The 27,014-nt window shown below is 44.6% G+C and overlaps 1 protein-coding gene across 2 annotated transcripts in view; it reads left to right on the forward strand.

Moving 5' to 3' along the window:
- LOC138264458 (sodium- and chloride-dependent neutral and basic amino acid transporter B(0+)-like) overlaps window positions 1–27,014 on the forward strand; it is a 245,105-nt gene that overhangs the window by 182,323 nt on the left and 35,768 nt on the right. The window lies entirely within an intron of this gene.

A 27,014-nucleotide genomic window follows, 5' to 3' on the forward strand; every position in this document is an offset into this window, starting at 1 on the left:
AAGTAGAGTGTTTTGTTGTGCAGTGTTCGCGTGTAACGTTAAATGTATGGTTCTCTGAGGGCAAGAAACTTGTGGGCAGCGTGGGAATCCTTAAAAAAGACACTTGAACCTTAGGGAGAATTGGGCGTTTTTAGAGGCATGCTGGCACAGACAATAGGGGTGGACACCTAAATAAAACTGGCCACCATTAGTAAATTAGATAGCTAAAAAGTGGCACGTGGTTGCAAATTGGGGCAGTTTCGACCTTGTAAAGATATGCTGTATTCGAAAGGTGGAACATTGCATGGATTTGAGATTGCTGCAGGCAAGGTTTGTTTTAATATTAGGGAAAATAACAGTAAAACTGGCCCATCGAACCATAAAACAGGCCAGAAACAGCCAAAGAAAAACCCAGCCTACACACTGACTGTCAGACTAACCCGTTGGGCATCCCCTAATTGCCCAATAGGACAGTTCGAGCCTGTGAATACTACAGAAAAGTTATATGTGGGAAGCACTCATGTCTTTATAATGTAAGCTATTACAACGCAGTCTTAACCACACGTTGGTCTTTACCAAGCATGTAATTACCATGAAAATGTTTAGCACGCACACACCTTTACAATGAATGGCTATATAATAATATAGATGTATACATACAGATATAGATATATATACACACATACACACACAAACGTGCATACATATGTATGTATAGATCTATATATATATATACGCACACACATATACACGCACATACATATATAAATTACATTATCAATCCCCTAAGCCTTAAACCCCTACCCACCCTAAGCCCTAAAAATACCTTTCCCACCCAGAAACCCTACCCACCCTAAACCCTAAAAATACCCTTGCCACCCAAATAAACCTACCCATCCTAATCCCTAAAAATACCCTTACCCCCAAAAACCCTTACTCACCTTAAGCCCCAAAAATACCCATGCCACCCAAAAAACACGACCCCCTAAACCCTAAATATACTCATGCCACCCAAAACCCCTACCCACCCTAAACCCTAAAAAATACCATTGCCACCCAAAATACCCTACCCACCCTCAACACTAAAAATATCCTTGCCACCCAAAAACCCTTACCCCCCCCCAAACCACTCATTTGCAGGGCAATGCCTCCCCCCTTTTCAGTCAGACGTTGATTCACCTCCTGTGAAAGATGGAAATACATTTTAAATAGTGGCCTATCTTTCACTATTATGATCTCCTTATTCCATTTGTGAAATGTCGGAGTGAGCACCTGTGCTGAGGACATTACCTTTTTCAGTGAAATTAGGTGCACTGTCCTATACTGCGCCAAACACACCTAATTAAGGGTATGCCTCAGCTCAAGCAGAGACAGTGTGCCTGTCTCCTGTTGCACTTGGGATGAAGGTCAGCATCTTCTGCTTTTGCAGAAGTGCTTAAGTGGCCTAGTTGTCTCACAAACTCTGCAGTTATGCTATTTATCAGTTAAGCCAACCACTACCAGGGCTGTAAAGTAGGACAGAGTTAGACCTGACATCCTTGATGTGTCATTCCCCCAGACCTTTTGCCTTCAGCCCCCCATTTGTTTGCTTAACTTGTTTTTGTTGGGATTAGGACTTTGTGCACTTTAACCCTGCTAACCATGGTAAACATGATTGTGCTCTCTCCCTTAAACATGGTAAATTGGTGCACACCTAAGTGACATATTTAATGTGCTTGTAAGTCCCTAGTAAATGTAGGTTTATATAGCACAGCCGTGAGGGTCCCAAGGCGCTGTCCATGGGCTCGTGCAGATTAAATGATTTGCCCAGAATCACAGGACATTGCGCCAATGCCGAGGCTCGAACCCGGATCACCAGATTCCAAAATCGAAATTTCATTTCATTTCCTGTTGTGGGTTGTGTATTCCTTCAAGATATGGGGGAAAAGGGGCCTGGGTATAAAGGGAGGGGGTATTTCTGAAAGGATGGGTGAGGAGGAGCTGTGCCCTGCCCTGATTACACATCAAAGGACCTTGCCTCGAGCACACACAAAGGAAGCTGACACCAGGCCTGTTATTGCCTTTGTCAGCTTATACAGTATGGATCCAAGACCAAGGGAAGTGGAAGAACTGATCAGAACCAGTTTGGGAGTAGGCCAGGGATTTCCACTACACAAAAGCTAGCACCAGGTATAAAAGTGGCACCTTCAGAACCACTCATCAGAACACTCCTGAACCTGTGGAAGATTCATAAGAAGGACTCTCCTGTTGTCTGAAAAAGGAAGGCTGGACATGCTTGCCTTGAACCCAGGATCCGTGCAAATGACTCCAAGGGTCAATTGGCCGATGTCCTATTTCAGTTGCAGGGACAAAACAAGCTTTCAGAGGCCATTCTGCAACTGCCCAGCTGACCAGCACCAACTGGACATGCCAAGTACTGCCTTATCCCTGCAATTGGCCTCCCTTAGAGTGAGTCCTCATTCCTAAGAGGTGCCCTTCAGGTCCTTGACCCTTGGCTGACATCAGATTGTACTCCTCCTACGTCAAATTTAGAGAAATCTGCACTCCAGATGAAAGTTCAGAAGAGTTAGGGCTCTTTGCGACCCGCAAGTGGGCACTTTGCGTCAGCACCGGTCACACCGTCTCCCGCCAATGTGAACCTCCAACCACGACCTGCTCTGCATGCCAAACAGTGACTGCCCACATCAACTGCCAACCTATAGCAATACCCATTCATTGCACCGACAATTAAAGCTCCACATGCCGACATCGATCTCCTTCCCTGACAAAATACATTTCTGACTGCAGCTCCTCACGTGGACTTGAACTTTGAGAAGTTAAACTCTCCACTAGAACAAATCTGGTCCCTGTGTTCGACCCGTGTTCCAATGTGGTTGGTCTGACCTTTTTACTTTGACCTGGTCTAGATAACCATGAGTGGCACTTTGTGCTTCTTTGTTTCTATTTCCACCTAAATCTTTAAAATTTTCTAATTCCAGTTCTACTGATTGGCTTTTTTTTGCTTTGGTGTAATTTTATTTAATAGATTTTACTCTATTTTTCTAAGTTGGTTTGGGATTTTTCTTGTGGGGGTCTTCTCATTTTATGACTATGTGACTTCTACATAAATACTTTACACATTTCCTCAAAGTTAGGCCTGACTGCTTTTGCGCCAAGCTAACAAAGGGTTAGCACAGGTTTATTTAATCACTTTTGTGGTTCAAACTGACAAGGACTGTGTTTAATATTTGAGTGGTGCTTTTACCCCTCTCATTTAATAACCCAATGTCTTACAAGAAGCACCAGCATTTACATGAATCAGCTTGTGTTAGACAGGGCAGGAACAGTGGCAAGTGTCCACATTACAGGTACAGCTTTCTGAGACACTCCATACTGTCTGTTCTCCCTAAAGTGATGTCCTTTGGGTGTTGATTTCTCATTATAGGAGAGGTTAGCCTACCTAACCCCATAATGTAGTCTAAGCAGGTTGTTCAGTCCCTCTGGAGTTGCATATTACCCACCTCTTTAGTTCTGTACTTGCTTTGAGTGATAAAAAGTGATATTGCTAGCAGAACAGTACTGAGAAATGAACCTTCCTCCATCTATTAGCATTCAATATACCTTGCTCATGAGAGTATATGGCATTATGGAAGGCTATTTATATACATTATAAATGTGGGTATTTAAGGCTAGGGAAGAAAGAAAGCAAACCATTCCTCAGTTCCTTGAAAAAGAAACTGTGATTAGTGACTGGCTGTAATGGAAGGCTATCCTTTAAGTAGGTAAGTGTGAATTTGGACTTTACCCTGACAGCTTAAGTGATGGTGTTGTAAGCTTGTTATAATTCACAGTTTCTGTCCTCCTAGTATTGGCAGGTGCGTACCATATTCAAGAGTTGAGAACTAGCGTCTCCACCTTCTCACTTGATAAAGTGTTCCTGAACTTGCCCCTGGACTCAGTGGTGGAAGAACTTTTAATCATGTGTTACCTTTTCTTGTTCATTGCACATTGGTCCCCTGAGTGCTGGCTGGAGATTTTTTAACAGGTGCTACTCCCTTTTCAATTTAATTTACCCTTCCAGGTGTTTGCTTCAGTAAACATGGACAGAGTTGAGATAAAAGGTGGAAAGTAAACTAATGAATAATTTTCATTAAATGGCATCTTTCCCAACAATTTTCATTGGTTTTAAATTTGCAGGATATTCAACGACATGGAATTTCCATGCAAGGATATACAGTCATGGGTGATTTATGGTGTACTATCTAGACAGTGATATAACTCCTCTCACCCACACTTTCATTGATCAAATATCACTGAGATCCGGTACCCTGTATATCTGTGGTAGGCTTCATCCCTTCCTTAGACTTTCAAAACATCTCCACTAATTGAGCCTATTCCTGCCAGCCATCGAATAACTTCTGATGAGTGTGAACTAGAAGTGTTCTCTTCACTTCTGCTAGTGCACATTCATACAGATCTATTTCCCATTTCCCCACCATAAGGGCACTGCGCTGTGTCCAGTATGTCACAATACACCTTTTTTGCAACACTATAGCGCTGGTGGCATCCAGTCTTTTTTTGCACCCCCCCCCACCAACCCATGACCACCTTCTCGGATTCCCTCACTACCACCCGGCAAATGTACCCCTCATCTCTCCACAGCCCCCTTTCACATACATTAATTTGTCTTAAAATGCTGGTAAATATAGTTATGTTCTTTGCAGCAGGCATATTAACCCTCTACGCTATTTTATGGCAGAGGTCTCCAAACTTTTTAATGCCGCGCCCCCCCAGTTGAAAAAGAAAAATCATTGGGCCCCCTCAGAATTTTTCACAATTATTTTTATAAACATGGCAATGTTTAAATATGTCTAAACCTATTTAAACTTTGCAGTTAAGTACTGTTACCTTTTTAAAACTGCAATAACATGCTTCTGCTTAAAACAAAGGCCTGTTAGCTGTATAATATTTATTTTGGCCAGAGTCTGGGGCCACCGCTGGGATCACTTCAGGCCCCCCTAGGGGGGCCCGCCCCCCAGTTTGAAGACCTCTGCTTTTTGGCAAGTCAAAGCTGCCGCTAGACAAATCTCCCATCTCTCTCCCTAGCAGGAACATTAATCACAAGAGATATCTTGACATTTTAATTGCTTCCTGAAGACTGGACGCACAAGGAACTTTTCACAAGGTGGTTTTAAATCGCAAGTTTCACAAGTTATTGGTAAACACTGCGCCCCCCTGAGGTCAGCACCCAGTGAGGCCACACCGCTTGCACCGCCCTAAAGTCCCTCGGTGAAGTATAACCCAAGGAGGCACTGCTCCAGAATTTTTGGTATCATGCCACCTAGGGCTCTCTGCAACTTATTTGCTAAATGATTCCAAAAACACAGTTGCACAATTCACTAATTTAGTAGTGAAATATATTCTATTTAAACATTTCCACTGGATAAACTTGCACGTTGCATTACCAGAATGCCCAGAGATATGTCTGAAGGCTTTTTGCTAATTCTTATCATTCAAATGACATTGTTTCGGTTATATTTAATCCCAGGGGTATACCCTCAGGTCCCCCACACAAAGAGCTCTCTACATAGATCAATCAACAGCATTCAATCAGTCCAAATACAATGGTTTCTAATTCTTGGGACCACCCTAGCATCTCCGTCTTCATTTTTGTCAATACCTGTGACCATCTCTGGCCTCAATATAAATATTTAGCTCAGCTCTTTCCCTACGACAGCCGACCATAAGCCAGCTCTTGTAAGCTTTAAATTGGGGTAAAATCCTACCACAGGAGCACGTTTAGCGAGCGTGAGCAGCTACTAACACTTGCTATTTGTGCTCTGATGCATATAGCAGTATTTCATTGCGCAAAATACACCTGCCGGTCTATTTTGGATGTGAGGGAGGAATTGTGTGCTAAGAAATAGGGCTAAACACAGAATTACTCTTCTATCAAGTAATCTGGTTTAATCTTGCGGCATTGTTAGGTAATTCTGCGTGATTACGCTACACTGATTTACACAAGCTATACCAGCACTAGTTAGGAGCCAGATCGAGCCAGGTGCTTAAGTTATGTTCATGTTATACTGCAAGTCTGTAAGGGCTAGCTGTCCACTCTCACATTGTAATTTCAGTTTCTTTTGCTGATCCCATTCCTTAAGTAATTTACAGGACATCTGGCAGAACAGTTTCCGAAAGACATATAAATATCTGGGCAGTCCTATTATTTTTATTACTGCTATCCATCCCACCACTAACAATGGGAGGAAAGTTCAAAATGTTATCAGTTGCTTGGACTGCTCCTGCGGTCTACCCATTTTAAGTTCCAATGTGTCTCTGGGATCTTACGTCATCTGTTTACTTAAGTAGCTTATGCCACCTACTTGCTAGTCCAGGGTGTCATCCACATAAACACCACATGTCCCATTTGTTCTACCCAGCCCAGATATCCCAATCCATTAAGTCACTGCAGCAGATCATTTTGCCCATTTTCACTCTCACTAATGATGTGTTATGACATTTTCAGGATTGACATAAAAATGCCCTTATTTATCATTTATAGATAAAGGAATCAATAATTAAAATGTCAACTGTGGAACTGTCAATACATGGTACAAGGAGTATAATTGTCAGAATATCGTCTGACATCGATATCATGTCCTGAATATAACCAAAATGGACTTAGTGTTAGTAAATCTACAACCAATGGGACACTATGACGCATATTTAGAAGGAAAATGGCACAGTGTGGTGCCGCAAGCAATTTTGCTGCGCCAAGCTGCATCATTTACAAATGGCAGGAATGTGCTTTATTTACTAGAATACGGTGCAACCCTGTTTACCCTAGCACTAGCACTAAATTAGCTGCCTAGCAGCAACGCAAGCACCCTTGCACCATAGTGCAAGGGTGTCTGCATTGCAGTGAATGATTGTTTATGTGCAGGAAGGAGCCTTCCTGCACATAATCAATCATTAATTGTGATTTGTTACTTCTAAGTGTTCTACAGAATGGGGCACACATAGAAGTAGAAAATCATCATTAATTAATGATTGTTTGTGTGCAGGAAGGTACACCTAAATAAAAACTAATTCATGGTGTTTTGCTTTTTTCATGTGTTACGCCATGCTAACACCACCCCTGGGGTGGTGTTAGTTTTTGGCACTGCTTCAGATTTACATTTTCTTGTAAATCTGGGGCAGTGTCAAGAAGCAATGGGTGCTGTGTGGGTACGCCCAAAGCAACACCCGTTGCACGCCCCTCTGCCACAGAAAGCTCCATCTGGGGACCTATATTTAGAAGGCAGCATTAAGCCACGCAAAATATATTGGTCAGCAAATATTTCTGTCTGTGATTTTTTTAAATACAGTCATCAATTTTTATTCAGTTTCACTTGGAACCATAAAAGAACACATTTCCAAAACAATTAAAAACAATTAATGAGAAATACAAAAATTAAAAACATCAGTGGAACAGCCCGTGAGAATACACATCATACAGCAAATAACGTTTTCCCCAAATGGACTGCTCCAGATAAGTAGTGAACTAAATTATAACAAGTCAATAAACAAAACAGTGCAGTTTGGACTTGTGCAAACTGTTAATCTGCGAGCAATGGAACAATAGGAAGCTTTCTTAGTCTTTTAAAGGAAGTGAAAAATATAGGAAAGTGCAAAGTGCCCTGGGCCAAATAGTTGTTGCAGCTATAACGGATAAAAGTAGTACCATATGAACTTCCACGAAGAACTGCAAGTAGATGATGTATTATTCTTAATCTAAAAAAAAATAAAAGGAACCAATGTTAATCAGACATGTTGCATGAGAGATATGGTTCTATTAAAGGGTAGTCTGTAGTGGAAAATATGCTCTAACATTCAACTTCTCCTTCACTAATAATGCCCTCTGCCTAGCCCTCCAGGTTGCAAAATCTCTTTTGGTCAAAGTGTAATCCTCTCTGACTAGGGACTCTGGATGATTAAAAAATTAATGTTGAGCCAACTTGATAAAGTAATCCATTACATAGCTAATCCAATGAATGCTTGTGGCTCAGTCAAGAAACGAACAATCTCTTAATAACAAATGATTTAAATGTTCACCTGGGTGAACCCACACCAAGACCCAAAGGACTAAGGGCTGCGACATCAACGTGTCCTCTAAAAAGTAAATCCCTAATTCCTCATGGATGATGAAGGAGGATAAACTCTTGGACCAGGAGAGGAGTTTCCTTGAAAACATGTTCTCAAGAACCTGCAGGGAAGACACATTGGTATACCCCCAAAGTTCAATACCATAGGCAGCTACATAAATATACTTTGCTCTTTGTTCTGGTTTTAACATGTTTACGGCCCAGCCTAGAGGCAAAATTGGACACTGAAACAGTGCTTCTTGTAAATGTGCCCTCTAGCTAATATCAAAGAGGACCATGACAGATGAGAATCAAATAGAATGCCCAAGTAGGAAAACTCAGAAACTTGACTAGGAGTTTTGCCCTTAATGCAGTAAGTCCTTGTCATGAGGGACCATGGGGCTATAACCATGACATGAACTTGGAAAGGTTTGTGCTTAAGTCAAGACTTTCCATGAATTCTACAAATCAGTTCAGAAAAACCTCAAGACCCAGTGCAGTGCGTGAAATAAGAACTGCGTCATCTGCATATTGCAGAACTGGGGTGGGGCGAGAACCAATTTTGGGCGTGTTCCTGCCAACTTGAGTCAGTGACTTTTCCAAGCTTTAACATACAATGTAAACTGAAACTGGCCCAAAATTCAGCGTTGACAAACCCCATGATGGTTTAAAGTGCCCTGTGCATTCACCCACCTCACGATATCTCACTGATGCTATAAGGTTAACATGAACGTCTTGCAGATCAGAAAAAGCTGAGAATTTGCCCCTGTAACCAACATGATAACTCAAAGATTCTTCCTATTTACCTTATTAAAGGCTGTACTAAGGTTCATGAATGCAAGATGTAGTGCCCCTCGTGTAGCAATTGTTTACTTAGCAGTAGTCAAATACAAATTAAGGCACTACTCAATAGTGCTTAGGCCCAGACTAAAATCACACTGAAAGTAAGTTTTAACATTCTGCTCCTATGCCCATTTAACAAGCCTATTCAGCAAGATGTGACCAACTATCTTAACTGAGGAGGTAATCAATCAAAAGGGCCTATAGCACTTGGGGTCTGAGCAGTTGCCTTTCTTAAAAACAACAACAACCACAGAGGTAGAGGAGCTTCATGAATATGAATTTTCACTACTGCGTTCAAATATAGTGTTAAAAGGGGAGCCTAAAAATCGAATTCAGACTTAAACATGTCTAGCACGACCCCCCCTCAGGGCCAGGAGCCTTGATGGCGGGAAGTACACATATAGCATTTTGTACCTCATTTAATTTAAACTGATTTGGGCTAAAGCTTCTGTTTGTATCCCAACAGTAAGGGATGAGGTAGGCATATCATATATAGATTTAAAGTGCTGAACTCATACACTGGGCAGAATGGTAGACTGCAAAGCAGGTTCCAATGAAGTCTTTAGGAGTGGGCAGTTAACAATCTCCCAGAATTCGCCAATATCCCTAAGGTGACTCCCAGCCAACACCCTCTTCTGCTCTTGTAAAGTGCTCTTATATTAAGCTCAACAATCTGATACCCATTTACAGTTTCTAGAGACAGCCTTGAATGCCTCTAAGAGGAACAACAGTATCAGCTGAACTATTGTTTAAACAAGAGTCAATCTTGGAATGTGCTGTCCCTGGGAAGAAAGGCTCCCATTGAACATGGCTAGTTAAACAAGGAGCTTTTGACTATGGCTCCAGTGGAAGGTAACTGAAAGGGGGTTATGATCACTCAATAAACCCCAGATAACCCCAGAGTTCACTAAAAAGTTGTTCAAAGAGGGAAATATGAAAAGAAAATCAATGACACTTATGAGCACCTCTACCAGTAAAAGTGGGAACATATCCCTCTGAGGAGGTGCCGGAATCGGAGACCAGCTAGAAATGTGTTCATATAACCTTCCTCAAGAGTGTGCAAAAACTGTAAGCAATTTAAAAAAGGACTATCTAATTCATCAGGCTGACTAAAACACCAGTTCCGGCAAGGGTGCAAATTGAAAATCCCCAGCAAGAATAACATAACTATTCTCCAGGCAGGCTTTGGGCAGGAAATCAACCAACCCTTTGAGATATGTTACAATACTAGAGGTAGCAGCCAAAGTAGGAGCATTGTAAAAGTTTTCTACAAGTATGGTAGGTGAATTGTTAAATTTCAGCAGAACTCCAGCCAAATTAGGACACCCGGTTTGAATTTTGGATACAGTACACTCAAGTCTTAAAGAAATAAGGGTAAGCAGACCACCCTTATCCCTCCCATGATTAACGAGTACAGCAGGAACTGAAAAAGAAGAAAAACCATTCATAAAAAAATTGGACGATATATCCCATGTGTAGGGAAATGCCTCCCTTGCCATGGTTACCCCCTAACCTTTTGCCTTTTGTTGATGCTAGTTATGATTGAAAGGATGCTGGGATCCTGCTACCCAGGCCCCAGCGCCAGTATTCTTTCCCTAAACTGTACCTTTGTTCCCACAATTGGCACAGCCCTGGCACACAGATACGTCCCTTGTAACTGGTACCCCTGGTACCAAGGGCCCTGCGGCCAGGGAAGGTCTCTAAGGACTTCAGCATGCATGATGCCACCCTGGGGGCCCTTCACTAGCACATGCACACTGCCTCACAGCTTGTGTGTGCTGGTTGGGAGAAAATGACTAAGTCGACATGGCACTCCCCTCAGGGTGCCATGCCCACATCCCACTGCCTGTGGCATAGGTAAGTCACCCCTCTAGCAGGTCTTACAGTCCTAAGGCAGGGTACACTATACCACAGATGAGGGAATAGTTGCATGAGAAATATGCCCCTACAGTGTCTAAGCCAAATCTTAGATATTGTAAGTGCAGGGTTGCCATAAAGAGTACATGGTCTGGGAGTCTGTCAAATATGAACTCCACAGTTCCATAATGGCTACACTGAAATCTGGGAAGTTTGGTATCAAAGTTCACAGCACAATAAATCCACACTGATGCCAGTGTGGGGAATATTGAAATATGCACACAGAGGACATCTTAGAGATGCCCCCTGTATACCAGTCCGACTCCTAGTGTTAGACTGACCAGTTCCTGCCAGCCTGCCACAACCAGACAAGTTTCTGGCCACTTGAGGAGAGTGCCTTTGTCACTCTGTGGCCAGGAACAGAGCCTGCACTGGGTGGAGCTGCTTCTCACCTCCCCCTGCAGGAACGGTACCACCTGGCGGTGAGCCTCAAAGGCTCATGCCTGTTGTTCCAGCGCCCCAGAGCATCCAAGCAGCGCCGCCATGGAGGATTCCCTGGGCCAGGGGAAAACCGTCGGGAAACCGCCGGTTCCCCTTTTCTGACCGCGGCTTTACCGCCGCGGTCAGAATAGCCCAGGAAGCACCGCCAGCCTGTTGGCGGTGCTTCCGCTGCCCTCCGCCCTGGCGGTCACAGACCGCCAGGGTTGCAATGAGGGCCTATGTCTGTTACTCTTCTGGACAGACGACACATCGAGCACATCATCAGTCCTATTTTTTTGATTAACTGTTGTTAATTTCATTGAGTGTATCCTCCATCTGTTGAATCTACAGCTTACAGTATGACACACAGGAAGTGCTAGGAAAGTATATAGGGTCACCAATCTGATCTTTTACCCCATTGATCACTGCAAAGCACCATAAATGTGGCACTCCAGGAGCTCTTATTTCTAGTGTCCATCTTCCTTGGGGGTGGCATGATGCTCACATGTCCCCCTCCCCTCAGCACTACCAGTGTTGTGAAATGTTACAACAGGCAACCAATGTGGCAGAGTGAGGGGAAAGGTTTTGAAAAAGGTCCAGCTGTGAAGGAGATTGCAAGACAAAGAACAGTTACTCACTGTTTAACCTGAACACTTCCTATGTGTACTAATCAAGTCTATCTCCTTCCCTACCTTGGGGACCATATCATTATGCTCTTTCTTTCCTTCACACTGTGGATAGGAGACGTGATTGGCTGCAAAGGTCTAGGATTTCTAATTTATTTAGGGTCTCTTCACTTAATGTCATAAATTCAGATTACACATTCAAATATTTTTTCTTATGAAACATGTAATCAAACGTACTTTCTCCTTAATACTAGACTTGACAAATCAACAGAATAACATACTCTTTATTAGTACTTGACCATCGATTGAACGCTTCTTTCCTCATTTTCAAATGTAAAGGAATCCTTAGAGAGCGTTTGTTAGATCAGTCTTGAGATTACTTGGGAGTTCAGATTCAGTCTTTTTGCTACCCTCACAAAAATGTTCCTTTTATCTTGATGGCCTGTCCTCACAAATAATCCTGTACTTAGGCAAATGGTTTTGGAGAACCACACCCTAACTTACGACTTTGGCCTACCTGGTCATACAGTGATATTTCCTGTAACCTCCTCTGCGGGTAAACAGGTGCTGAGAAAACAAAGGTAAACTGTCCTTGGATCTGCTAATCTGGAAATTCTCTAAGAGTTGTCCATTCACTTTGGACTCACTCTAGACTGACCTCTTGTTGTGGTTTTGATTGGCATTTATACTAAGCCACACCCTAGATGGCTGCCACTGAAGGGTTCTGAGTAACGTAGGCTGTATGTCAGGCTGTTCTATTTAGGTGAGTGAACAAGTAGTGTGGCACTATTCACCTTCTCTGTTGCGGTTGTGATTGACATTTATACTCAGCCACGCCCAAGATAGCTGCCACTGAAGGGTTCTGAGTAACGTAGGCTGTATGTCAGGCTGTTCTATTTGGGGGAGTGAACAAGTAGTGTGGCACTATTCACCATGTCAGGGGGCCACATTACATGGTGCAAGGAATAACAAGATGTTTGTATCATCAAGGATATCAAAGAGGCAATTTGGACAGCAGATGAGCACAGGTATCACAAATAAATATTGGAGAAGGAAAGAATAAACAGTCACACTTTACACAGGGTACCACAGTATAAGTTTCTGTCAGTAAAATGGCTAATATTACAAGGTCCTAAATTACAGATTCCTGGCAACCCAGTATCCTCCTCAGATCACATCTGGACCTGTGGAAGAACAGAGGATGGTTTGGCCTCCTGTCTGTGACCTGAGGAGAGCCTTGAAGATTCAACCGTCTTTCTCTCTCTAGTACCTAGGACTAAGAAGCAGGCTCAACGTGTACTAAAGCTGCCCTCTTGTTTTGGCTACAAGGATGCAACAATCTCTAAAATACCTTTTCCTTCATTCCCAGCGGACCAGTTCCAACATGACATGACCTGGTCCCCTGTGCAGACCTCTACTGGAATGACCCCCAAATGCTGTCCTCAAGGTCCTAACACCTTGACTGTATTCAGAGTGCACTACTCCCTGCCTAACTGAAGGTTGCACAGGATCCAATGCAGAGTGGTGCAGAGACCCACAGAGCTATGCAACTCCCAACTGAAAGCTCACTGGATCCAACGCTGAGTGACACAGAGCCCCACAGAGCCATGCATCTCCCAACTTAAAGATCACTGCATCTGACGGCGAGCACTCAAAGCCCTGCACATCCACCCAACTCCCGACTTAAAGCTGTGCCAGGTCTGACGCAGAGCGAAGCAGAGCCCTGCTGCAATGCTCCCTCCTGAGACCTCCATCAAATCCAATGGAGAGTGATGCAGAACTCCCGAGCCACGTAGTCTCCGCACCGGAGACAGAAGATAAGATGGCAGTCAAACCTGGTCCAGTAATTCGGCCTGTGCTCAATTGCATTCAGCCTGAACTTGTGACTTTGCCCGAGTCTGGCATAACCAGATACCCGCAATTGGTGCTTCACACCTCTTGGCACTACTTTTACCTACATTTTTGAAAAATAATATCTCCAGTTTTACCTATTTGATTTTTGTCATTTTGGTGTAATTTTCTTTTTTTTTCATTTACTCTTTCTTTCTAAATTGGTTTGTTATTTTTCTTCTGTGGTGTTTTCCTGTTAGTGCTGTTTGAGTATTGCCAATATACTTTACAGATCACATATAGTACATAAGTTAAGACTGACTGCTTTGTGCCAAGGCACCAGAGGGTTAAGCACAGGTTTATATAGTGACTCTTGTGATTCAGCATAACAAGGATTGTGATTACTATTTGAGGTGCGTTCTCACCTCCCCGCCCCTGAACTAATACTCCAATCTATTACAGAAGTCAATTTATGGTCTTAAATCTATGTTAAATAGCCTTCTTCTTTGAATTCCATGCCTACTGGCTACAATCATAAAGGGACCTATGACTGGGCTACCACACAACCTCATCATGGCAACCTAGATTGATAAACTTTTCTGTGTACTCTGACACACCTTTAGTAGCTTCGCCTAGCATAATGTGTACTCTTAAGAGATGTATGACAATGTATCTCACAGTTTTTGTTTCTTTTATGTTCAATAGTTCATTCTAACTGGTGGAGTCAACCTGTGCGTCTCATATTCCTATTCACCAATGTATTTTCTAGGGCATCTGATAATTATCACAGTCGGAAGTATAAAGCTAGCAAAGGCAATATTTGTGCAAGATCAGAAGCTACCCTGATGCTTGGAATTTTAGGCACGAAACACAGGCTCCACTGCTGGATTTAGGTACTGCAGCAGACCAGACTTCCCTAAGTTCAGGAGTCAGCCAAGAACCAAGGAGATCCAGCTCCAATGGCCTCAGTCCAGAAGGACCTTTGCAGAAGAGCTCTGCCCCTTCTGCCGAGAAAGGTGGCATCTTACCGCCCTTCTCTGATTTTTTTTTTTTTTTTAAATCTGTTTATTGAACATAATATAAAACAAGGTCTGGAAATAGCAGTACACTACATACATTTTGGTGAAAAGTCACCTAACTTCTAACGTTTGTACATTACATTGCTCAGCATAGTTATATTTCAGTGTACTGGCTTTCCGTAAACATTCTATAACTAGTAACATTTGACATGATGATTAATATTCTTAGATATATACTTTGGCGTCCATTATGATAGTGGGAGCGTGTAGCTGTACAGGCTCCGAGGGCTACATTTCTGTATGTGCTCTTTGGTATAGGGGGATAGCTGTGTCGTGGGGTGGTCGATGGGTAAATGTGGTGTGGGCTAGGCCTAGTGGTGCAATAGTTTGGATCTATTCTTGGCAGATTCCGTTAATGTGTATAGGTTTAGGGATAGCGTATCTTAAGATTATTGAAGGGTATAACTCATGGTGGGTATTTGTCATCCCTAGATTCAATTCTAACTACAAAGAGATCCCAATTTTCAATCCCACCTCATGTCTGACCTCTATGCTGTGATTGCCTCAGAGTTTGAGATTCCGCCAATGTGTAATCATGCAGGTCACGTAGCCAGAGGGAATGGGGAGGAACATTTGGGGCCTTCCAATGTGTAGCTTTCAGGCGTTTGTATGTTATGAATGCTAAATCTACAAACTTGTGGACATGTTTATCTTTTTTTGTGCGGTATCGTATATTAAGTAGACAGGATTCTGGAGTCTGGGTAAGCGGTTGGCCTGATAGGTCTATAGTTGTAGTGACAATTTGGTTCCAGCCAGTGTTGATCGTGTGGCATTCCCAGACCATATGATAGAAGGTTGCTGCGGGGTAGCGCATCTTGGGCATATGGAGTTAGCCCCTGGGTATATTTTATGAATATGAGCTGGGGAGAGATAAGCCTGATGCACATAATTAAATTGCGTGTATCTTAGTCTAAAGTTGCGAGATACGGACTTGATCGAAGTGAGGGCTGTGTCCCAGGATTTTTGTGCAATTGGTGTAGGAAGAGCGGAATCCCAATGATGTTTGACCTGGGTTAGAGCTTTACAGCTTTTTGTTAGGAGGATTTTGTATAGTTTAGTAACAGTGTGTTTTGCCTCTCCCATAGAAAGTATTGCAGAGAGTAGGAGGGATTCGTTTGGTTAATTTTGACCGCAGCCCCATATGTTGCGTAGGAGATTATTGATGGCATTGAATGTCAGAAAGGCTCGTGGCTGCATTACCCCCGCAGCCGTCAGATCTGCGAACTTGATTGCTCTGGATTCATTATATAGGTCTCCTGTGTTCAGGGTATTAACCGCTCGTACGTCATGATGAGAGGATAAGGCGTGGAAGCCCGGTAGCTGTGATACTGGGATTAAGGGAGAATAGGGGAGGGGTTGCATTTTGCCTTGTACATATCTCTTCCAGCAATGTCTGGCCGAGCTAAGCAGGGGAGTATTGTGAAGTAGGTGAGGGAGACCTGTTAATAACCATGCCAATATCTGTGTAGGGGTTATGTAATCCATTATTGCTGTAACCTCTGTGTTGGACGGCTCGTTGAGCCATTTAGTGACCCATTGAAGTTGGGCTGCTGCATAAAATAGCTCGAGGTTCGGCATACCCAAGCCACCTTCCTCTTGTGGGTATTGCGTGGTGTTTAGGGCTACTCTGCGTCTGTCTCTGCCCCAGAGTAATTCAGTTAGTAGGGAATGTACTTTGTGGAAAAACGAGCGTGGTAAGGCCAACGGGAGTGCCGAGAAATAATATAAGAATCTCGGTAATATTAGCATCTTGACTATTGCTATCCGGCCCATGGGCGATAGGGGTAAGGAACTCCAAAATGCCAAGGAGCCTCGGGTGGAGCGAAGCGCCCTTCTCTGATTTAGTGTTATGGAAGTAGGAATGTTTCCAGCAAGGTGGTGTATTCAGGTAAGTACTCCCTGCTAAACTCCGATTCCACTCCAGGCAACGCCTCCTGCGTATTTCACCATTCCATGGTTGGTAAATGGGGTGTAATTATATTATTCAAAGTAATATATGTAATATAGGGCAATAAGAAAAGTCAACTATGATGAAAAGAACAGGGTATTATTAGCAGTGTTATTACAAACATGATATTTTACATGGGTTAGCCTAAGACACAATTAAAGGGTTTGCCTGAACAGGTCCTTAGCTGTGTTGGATGTATCTCACACCTATTTTTACTTCAGTTTCAATCCTGCGAAATTTCACATCTAGTGAAGGCAATCATGTGGACGATTTGCTCCCCAAGCAAAGATTGCTGAGACCTCTCTACCTGAGCAATACTGGTCGGTATACTGAGGACCATGCCTTCAAAGTCCTTCCATAACTTCCAGGACAACTTAAACAACTATTCCACAGCTAATGCAGGCAATGGCTCCAGCATGTTCCCAGCGAACAAAAAGAGAGGTGTGACTGACCACATCATACCACTTTCCCAGTCCTATCAGAACTAACATTCATCTGCCATTCCTTCTCTGATTTAAATATTGCTAGATGGTTCACACATTCTATAATTAAATGTATTTAATTAACCCATGCCTGGAGAAGCATAAACATGCAGGTACTGGATAGGATTTGCTCTCTTATAAGGTCAGTTCTGCATTAGATAACCTACTTGTTTTCCTGGTTCAGGAGTTTTATTTTCAGTACTGAAATGATGCCAAATGTAGCTTTATTATTTGATGCCAATAAAGATAACACTGAAGATAGAATTAATTTGAAGAGAGTGATTGGATCCATAGGAGGTAAGCTGATATTGGTAAGACAATGCATTAGAGAGCTGCAAACATTTGCAGGAAAAGAGTCAGACTCTAAAAATGAAAATGTGCATTAATAACTAGACAGGAGTACCACTGTATATACAAAACAACTTTACATTCCACTTGAAATTATAATCTCACACCTCACATTGATAGCCCGGTGGCACGTCAAATCGGGCAAGTATCAAATTACCATGGCTTGTTTGATAGGGGAATATAACATCAATTTAAAGAAGCATACTCCAAAAGAAATAAAATACCCTACTTTTCTTAACCCCTTCGCTGCCAGGACTTTTCCCCCTCCTTGTGCCAAGCCTTTTTTTGGCTATTTGGGGTAGTTCGCACTTAGGCCCCCATAACTTTTTGCCCACATAAGCTATCCACGCCAAATTTGCCTCCTTTTTTCCAACATACTGGAAATTCTAAAGGTAGCCATAGTTTGTGGATTCTCCTGATGTGGGCAGGGGAATTAGCCAAAATAAAGCTAAAATATGGATTTTGGAGGAAAAATGAGAAAAAAGTGCGGCAGAAGAAAGCATCTGGTTACTTCCCTGCAAATGGCATCAACGAAAGGTTTGCTGTGCTAAAATCACCATCTTCCCAGCTTTCAGGAACAGGAAGACTGGAATCAGAAAACCACATTTTTCAACACAGTTTTGGCATTTTACTGGGGCATACCCAATTTTTCCTATTTTCTGTGGTTTTAACCTTCTTCCAGTTAGAGATAGAGATGGGTCTGAAAACAATGGTGGATCCCGGAAAACTATCTCCCTTGTGTGGGTGCCCAAAGAAGTGTCAGCCTAAAAACATTTGAAAAATTGTGCTTATCAACTCGCTGTGATATCCCCTCAATCTCTACCAATATTTAGGTCTTGTTGCAGGCACTTGGCCCACCCACACAAGTGAGGTATCATTTTACTCGGGAGACCGAGGGGAATGCTGGGTGTTAGGAAATTTGTGCTGGCGAGGTGATCCCAGCCAGAAATGTGAGAAAAGCTTGATTTTTTTTTGCCGTGTTCAGAGAGCCCCCACTGGATCCCGGGTAGGCGCTCCCTTTCTTTCAGTCTGCCGTACCCTGAGCGGCCCAGGCCTGGGAGTTAGCCAGGCCCAGGGAGGCTTCCCATTCTGGTTCGAATTCAGGGGCCCAACTGGGCCCCAGGGCAGGTCTGTGATAGGTCCCGGTTTGGGAACCCCTATCCTAGGCTTTGTCCTCCATCCTGCTGCATGGCAAGGCACCTGGGATGGGGTCCAGGGAGGTCTCCCCTGTGTGGCTGTGTTCAAAGAGACCCAGCTGGGCCTCAGGCCCCCGCCGGGCCCCGGGACGGGTGCTTCCTTCCTCCAGCCTGCTGTACCCTGAGGGGCCCAGACCTGGGAGTCCACTGGGCATGGGGAGGCTTCCCCTGACATTTCGGGTTTAGAGGCCTGGGCTGGGCCCCCACCGGGCACTGGGATGGGCGCTCCCTTCCTCCAGCCTGCTGTACCCTGAGGGGCCCAGGCTTTGGAGTCCACCGGGCCACTTTTGTGACTCTCGATAACCTTGGGCCGATCGCATGTCCCTGTGACAGTGATGATACATTTGGATGTCTGTCCTATTAACTTTTGATGGCACTTTCTGTGCCTACCATGGTGACCACGAGTAATGGGGAATCAGAGTTCGATTCCAGCGAAGGAGTCTGAAAAACGTCTATCACATCCAAAGAAGCCAGCAGGCGCGCAAATTACCCACTCTGGACTCAGGGAGGTCATGACGAAAAATAACAATGCAGGACTTTTTTGAGGCCCTGGAATTGGAATAAGTACACTCTAAATCCTTTAACGAGGATCCATTGGAGGGCAAGTCTGCTGCCAGCAGCCGCAGTGATTCTAACTCCAACAGTATATATTAAAGTTGCTGCAGTTAAAAACTCGTAGTTGGATCTTGGGATGGAGCTGGCGGTCTGCTGTGAGATGAGCTACCGCCTGTCCCAGCCCCTGCCTCTCGGCGCCGCCTTGATGCTCTTGAATGAGTGTCCTGGGGGTCCAAAGTGTTTACTTAGAAAAAATGTGGGTGCTCAAAGCAGGCTGGTTGCCTGAATACTTCAGCTAGGAATAATGGAATAGGACTCCGGCTCTATTTTGTTGGTTTTCGATACTGGGGTCTAGATTAAGAGGAACAGCTAGGGGCATTTGTATTGTGCCGCTAGAGGTGAAATTCTTGGACCGGCGCAAGACGAATCAAAGCGAAAGCATTTCCCAAGAATGTTTTTCTTAATCAAGAACGAAAGTCAGAGGTTCAAAAACGATCAGATACCATCGTAGTTCTGACCATAAAGGATGCTGACTAGTAATCTGGTGGTGTTATTTCCATGACCCGCCGAGCAGCTCCTGGGAACCAGTCTTTGGGTTCCGTGGGGAGTATGGTTGCAAAGCAGAAACTTAAAGGACTTGACAGAAGGGCACCACCAGGATTGGAGCTTGTGGCTTAATTTGACTCAAAACAGAAAACCTCACCTGGCCCGGCCACGGAAAGGATTGACAAATTGATAGCTCTTTCTTGAATCTGTGGGTGGTGGTGCATGGCCGTTCTTAGTGGGTGGAGTGATTTGTCTGGATAATTCTGATAACGAGCGAGACTCCTCCATGCTAACTAGTTATGCGACCCCCAGCGGTCGGCGTCCAACTTCTTATACGAACAAGTGGCGTTCAGCCACACAAGATCGAGCAATAACAGGTCTATGATGCCCTTAGATGTCCGGGGCTGCACGTGCACACACTGAACGGATCAGCATGTGCCTTTGCTGACAGGTGCGGGCAAGCCGCTGAACCCCGTTCGTAATAGGGATTGGGGATTGCAATTATTTGCCATGAATGAGGATTTCCCAGTAAGTGTGGGTCATAAGCCTGTGTTGATCAAGTCCCTGCCCTTTGTACACACTGCCCGTCGCTACTATTGATTGGATGGTTTAGTGAGGTCCTTGGATCGGCCCTGCCGCTGCCAGCAATGGCACTGGTTAAGCACCCAGAAGATGACAAACTTGACTACCTAGAGGAAGTAAAAGTCGTAACAAGGTTTCTGTAAGTGAACCTGCGGAAGAATCATTAATGGCAGAGTGGCACGAGAGACCGACGGTACCAGCCTGAAGCCCTTGGCCACCTCCAAGAATGGAACACCCATACCACAGGGGTTGGCCCTCCCCTCGTGCTTCCTGGATAACGGAGTGGTCCGCGGCCACTGGGGTGCTTGGGAGAGGACTGGCTGTGGGGTGGGCTCCTCCATGTGGGAGAACTTGACCCTCTGATGCCACGAGTGGCAAGACAGAAAGCCCCTCTTGAGATGGAACCCACGCTCACCCAGGACGACCCTGGGAGGGAAACCCAATTGAGGTGCCTCCCCGGGCTGGGACCACCCCCCTGAAAGCCCTGCTGCCTGGGCTCTCCTGCGCCTGATTCCAGGCCTGCCTGGGCTTTGGGTAACTGAACAGTGGCCCTTCTCGGGTGGCAGGGTAGCCTGAACAAGGAGGAGCAGGGGCTGTGAGGGAACCCTGTCTTCCCTCGTTGGGGGCGTGCTGGAGGGGCTCTTCACTTCTGGCACCTCTGACCAGGGCCGTGGGGGTGGGCTATCCCCCAGCCCGCTGGCACGGCTCTGGGCTGCTGCCTTAAGCCGGTGACTCTCGACAAGCAGGGGTCAAGATCTGGTGGCGGTTAGCTGGTGTGCAGATGAGGTGACCCTCCCTTGTTGCCAGGTACCTGGCTTGCCCTGGTCCTGTGTGGCTGAGGTAAGGTTTTGAAAACTCGTGTGGTCCCTCCTGGTCCTCTGGGATGGGCTGACGGTGGTGGGGCTGCCTGGCCCTGTACTGCTCTGAGGGGCCCCCGCTTCCTGTGGTGAGGCTTCGGGGCGGGGCACCTGGTGATGTTCTTTGAATCGTGGAGATTGACTCCCAGAGAGGAACCCTGATGGGGTGCCCGGCCGTCTTGCTGTGTGGTTGGTGAATGGGTGTTGCTGCCTTCCTACCACCTCTGCTACACACGCAGGAAACTGATAATTGACACTTTGAATGCACCTTGCGGCCCCGGGTTATTCCCAAGGCTACGTCTGTCTGAGGGTTGCTTGATTGTCAATCGCGCTGGGGCTTTCCAATGGCGCGGCTGGGGCTGTCGCAGGGTACCATTGCTCCCTTTGTCCCCCCTCCAAGTTCAGACCCCCCTGATTGCCTAATTGATCCAAGTCGGGTAAGATTTCAGGTTTTTCCCTTAGATGGAGGTGAACAAAAAAAACACTCCATATGGTCGAAAAGGTATACAAACTCCTTCCCAGTGCCAGTTCTGAGCCTTCAGTGCCTCCTGCCCCTTTCTAGCTTCCCAGCACCAATCTTAGTGATATTTTCAACATTGTGAGTGTTTCAGGTTAAAGGGGGCAAATTCATTCTTTTTACCAGGGGTTATAGAGCTTGGAGAATGGTAATATTTCAGATTTTTCCCTTGGATGGAGGTGAACAAAAAAAAAAAAAAACACATACACTTCAAGTAGTTCAAAAGGTACACAAACTCCTTTACAGTGTCAGTTCTGAGTCTTCAGTGCCTCTGGCTGGGTATGGAATCGTTGACTGGGCCTGTCTGGGAGGGGAAGCTATGACCGGGCATCAGTTGAGAGCTTTGGCTGGCTGTGGGTGGAAACTACACTCCAGTCTGCCAATCCGTAAATGTAAATAAACCATTTACAAATGAGTCTACGTAAGTAAACCTTGTGGGATCCACACAAAACACACCACATATTATTCCCTTAGTGAGTAGTTTCCAAAAAGATTGATGGCAAGGTGATCTCTACGGAGAGAGTATGCATGGATGGTAAAAAGCACAGATAAACACCAAAACAATATTGCACACCCATCCACTACTCCATCTCAGGCATTCTGGTTGGATGTGGCATAAGGGTAAGTAAATGGTTAAAAAAAAAAACTTTACTCACCAATGACTTTATGAAATAAAATCCCTAAATAGCATTGATAAATCAACCATTTACAAGTGCTTTTATATAAGTAAACCTTGTGGGTGCCACATAAAACACACCACATATCATTCCCTGTTCTGATGACGTGGGTGTGCCGTGCACGTGTTGACGTCATCCGATCACTAAGGGGGGTGGGGTCAGGGGTGGCAGCGGAAGGTATTCCGTTGCCATCCCCAGTGGGTGCCTGTGGGTGGGTGGCCCACTGGGGAGCACCAGCGCTTTCCCCGTGGGTCGGCTGCAGCCGAGGACGTAACCATTATGCCCTGGGCACAGAAGGGGTTACAGCAAATTGACTGGAGATCTAACAGGGGAATTTTGTTTTTTCACGGTCTCACTTAATATTGTAGGGGTTTGGCTTTGGCTTTTGTAGCTTGCCTTTTTGTAAGATATAAAACCGTATATCGGAGAATCTGAATGCAGCGCTCTAATCGCATAAGAAAATGCTCCAGTTATGAATGTTATTTTCAGCATGGTTCAGGGGACATCTGAATGCTTGAAGGAGTATACGTAGGCCATGTCTCCCAACCATCATGAATGCAGGGGGCACAAGGCAAGACACAGTGGTCATTTTGATACTGTTGCAATGGAGATCAAGAACAAGAAACAGGGTTGTACATCATACAAAAACCGCACCACTGGTGTTATGCACTATTTATAACTCCACTCCCGAAGAAATACAGGTACTGGAAAAAGTATATACAGTATCTTATTTTGATTAGAGTGCTACAAATGGTGACCTGGATTTAAGCTTGCAGTCCAGCATCCTCAAACTACTGGCACTTGCAGACTGTCTGTATCTTTAACTTTAGTATTCTGTTGCATTATATACATAGCAGAATCTGCCTATGAGTATTGTGATACAAAGTCTAACCTGGGCCATCTTGTGATCAGGGAACAATTACAATGTAGTCCCTTTTACAAGTAGGTTATAGACAGAAACACAGGCCAGGCTTTTTATGGTGTTTATGAAATGGGGCACAGCTGGGGCCAGAAGGCAGAGCAGGCATCAATTAAGGTGCAGTAAGGAATATGCAGTATTGCTCTCCTAATCTTCAATATGCAGTAGACATGAAGTACGTACTCCTCCTCATGAGGTTCCAGAAACAAACGTACCACTGCATCAGGCAGCAAACCAGACGGGTACCAGCTATATCTAAGGTCCTGTTCAGTCCTCATCGCATCGTGGGTACACAACGGTAGCTCAACCTTGTTTGGCATATGAAAAAAGAGGCAGGTGTGGCTGCCAAAAGGGGACAAAATAACCATGACGTGGGATGGCTCCTGTATGACCCCTTAGTTTGCAGGTAATAATATACATAAGCACACAACTTGGACAGATTTTATTAAATTGTGTAAGTTGATTTGTTTCCTTGAATGTGCCATTTCTCAACATTCAGAGGAGGCAATAGAGAAAGATTAGTGAACCAAACCATCCCAGGATAATTAGCACTTGGTTGCCATGTTAGCCCTTACACTGGCACTAGAATCAGACTCTGCTGTGAATATGACATAGACCGAAACAGGAGTAAGGCTTCATCACCTTCCAGTTTCGTGGATCAAGAAGCTGCAGAAATGAACTTACAGAGATGACCTATAGCACATGATTGTGTAATATCTTTACCCACATATAAGAGGACCTGGTACTGTAGACAGTGCTTCTCGCTTTTGCCTAATTAATGTTTGTTTGACAAAGGAAGCAGCCAACCATGACATTGGACTCCAAAAAAACCCTTCCTTCGAATAGTTCAATCAGACCTCATTCTGTAGATGGATTAATTCAGAATATTCTCCAGTTTTGGCAAGGTCTCTTCCAATCTTCTGCCAAGAAAGTCTGGTAAATTGTCTGCAATTCTTATTTTTTATCATTTGTATTTCAATTTGTAGATGCCCAGCTTAGTGCATTGTTAGGAAAGACGGGAATTCATGATATGTGAACGCTTCTTTAACATAAAAGATCACCTTTAAATAGCCTCAATTATCTTGGGACAAAACAATATTTCTTGCAAAGGGACCTCTTAAGTCACTCTGGAAACATGAACTTCTCTATTGCAGCTGGCCCTTTTTGCAGGGTCATCCCCCAAACTTTTTGCCTTCCTCATACTATTTTTCTGAGCCTCTTATTGTTGGCTTTAGGACTCTGAGCAGTTTCTCACTGCTGATCAGTGCTAAAGTGCATGTGTTCTTCCTTGGTATGATTGGTTTACACCTATTTGGCTTATTTAATTTACCTGTATGTCCCTTGTAAAGTGGTATACCATATACACAGGGCCTGTAAATTAAATGCTACTAGTGGGCCTGAAGCCCAGATTGCGCCACCCACAGCCTTAGCCTTTCCAAAATGTCTCAGGATTGTCACTGCAGGGCCAGCATGCACAGTTTACTGCCAAACTGACTTGACAAGTCTTAAACTCCCTTTTTGCTACACTTACATCACTCCTAAGGTAGGCCTTAGATAGCCCTATGGGCAGGGTGCTGTGTATGTAAAAGGTAGGGCATATTTCTTTATGTACTACATGTCCTGGTAGTGACTGTTAGAAATGGGGTCTTTGGTTGGCAGTCAGGTCACCCCCTTTCCAAGCAAGGACCCTCTCTCTAGTCAGGGTGAGTCACACACTATCCAAATTAACCTGTGCCCTCCCTCTGGTAGCTTGGCAATAAGCAGTCAGGCTAAACTTAGAAGGTAATGTGTAAAGTATTTGTGCAATAAATCATGCAATAACACAATATAAACACCACAAAAATACACCACACAGGTTTAGAAAAATATAGTATGTTTATCTGATTAAATACAGGTCAAAACAATCAAGATTTGATAAGTACACGTTGAAATATCACTTAAGAAAATGATAAAAAGAGTCTTACGTTTTAAAAAAGCAATAAGTGTCTCTTGCAAGCATAAAGTACCTGGTTTGCGTCTCAATTATCTGCAAGGGACTGCAGAGGAGAGGCGTGGGAAACGGGGAGGTGTGCATTGGTTTTTACGGCTGCACACAGACATTGCTTTTCCCATGCAACAAGGGCTTTGCATCGATTTCCGGCGCACAGGCTTGGATCCTCTTTGGGTTGTGGGGTATTTGGACACCCCGAGGACGATGCAGAGAAATCCTGGGTGTGCAGGACGAAGTCACAGGAGCTGCGTCGATCCGGTGGGCGATGCAAGGAAATTTCTGTTGCACGGCAGTCGCTGCGTTGATTCCTCTTTGCAGGAAGTCGGGCTGCGTCATACCAGCTCGGCAACGCGTCGATCTAGTGTGCCATGCGTCGAAGTTCCGGTTGCAACGCTGGCCCTGCGTCGATCTCCACTCGAGGTTGGAGTGCAGTGATTTTCTCACCATGGTGCAGGCTGTGCGTCAATTTTGGCAGGCTGTGCGTCAATTTTCACCCTATAAGGAATTCTATGCAGAGGTGAAGTCTTTTTGGCCCTGAGACTTCAGGAAACAGGGCGCAAGCTCAATCCAAGCCCTTGGAAAGCACTTCTCAAGAGAGCCAGAGGGCAGCAAGGCAGTAGGGCAACAGCAAGTCCTTTACAGCAAAGCAGTCAGGTGATTCCTTTGGGCAGCCAGTCAGCTTCTCTTAGCAGGTTGCAGGGTCTGGTTCAGAGGTTCTTTCCCAGAAGGTCTCTTGTCCAGAGGTGTCAGAGTTGGTAGGGTCATAGGCCTGGTTTAAATACCCAAAAATGCCTTTGAATTTGGGGAGACTTCAAAGGGTTGCTTAGAAGTGCACAAGGTCCCCTTTCAGTTCCATCCTGTCTGCCAGGATCCCAGTAGTGGGTATGGCAGTCCATTGTGTAAGGGCAGGCCACTGTCCTTTGACATGTAAGTGTCAGGCCCTCCACCCTCCCAGCCCAGGAAGAGCCATTCAGTATGCAGATCTGTGCAGGTGTGACTGAGCATCCTGTGTTTGGGGTTGTCTGAGTGAAATGCACAAGGCAGCTGTCAACTAACCCAGCCAGATGTGGATTGTAAGACACAGAAGGATTTAAGTGCAGAGAAATGCTCACGTTCTAAAATTGGCATTTCTAAAATAGTAATATCAAATCCATCTTCACCAGACAGCAGGATTTTGTATTACCATTCTGGCCATACTAAATATGACCCTATTACTCCTTTCAGATCAGAATCTACCACTCAAACAGTATATGAGTGTAGCCCTAATGTTAGCCTATGAAAGGAAGAGGCCTCACAGCAGTGAAAAACAAATTTAGGAGTTTTACACTACCAGGTCACATAAACTGCACAGGTATATGCCCTGCCTTTTATCTACATAGCACCCTGCCCTATGGGTTACCTAGGGCTTACCTTGGGGTGACGTATATGTGGAAAAGGGGGAGGTTAAGCCTTGGCAAGTACTTTTAAAAGGCAAGTCAAAAAGGCAATGAAACAGCACAAACAGGCCTTGCAATGGCAGGCCTGAGACATGGTTAAGGGGCTACTTATGTGAGTGGCACAATCAGTGCTGCAGGCCCACTAATAGCATTTAATCTACAGGC

Source organism: Pleurodeles waltl, chromosome 2_1 (genome assembly GCF_031143425.1).
Source record: "Pleurodeles waltl isolate 20211129_DDA chromosome 2_1, aPleWal1.hap1.20221129, whole genome shotgun sequence".
Taxonomy (NCBI): Eukaryota; Metazoa; Chordata; class Amphibia; order Caudata; family Salamandridae; genus Pleurodeles; species Pleurodeles waltl.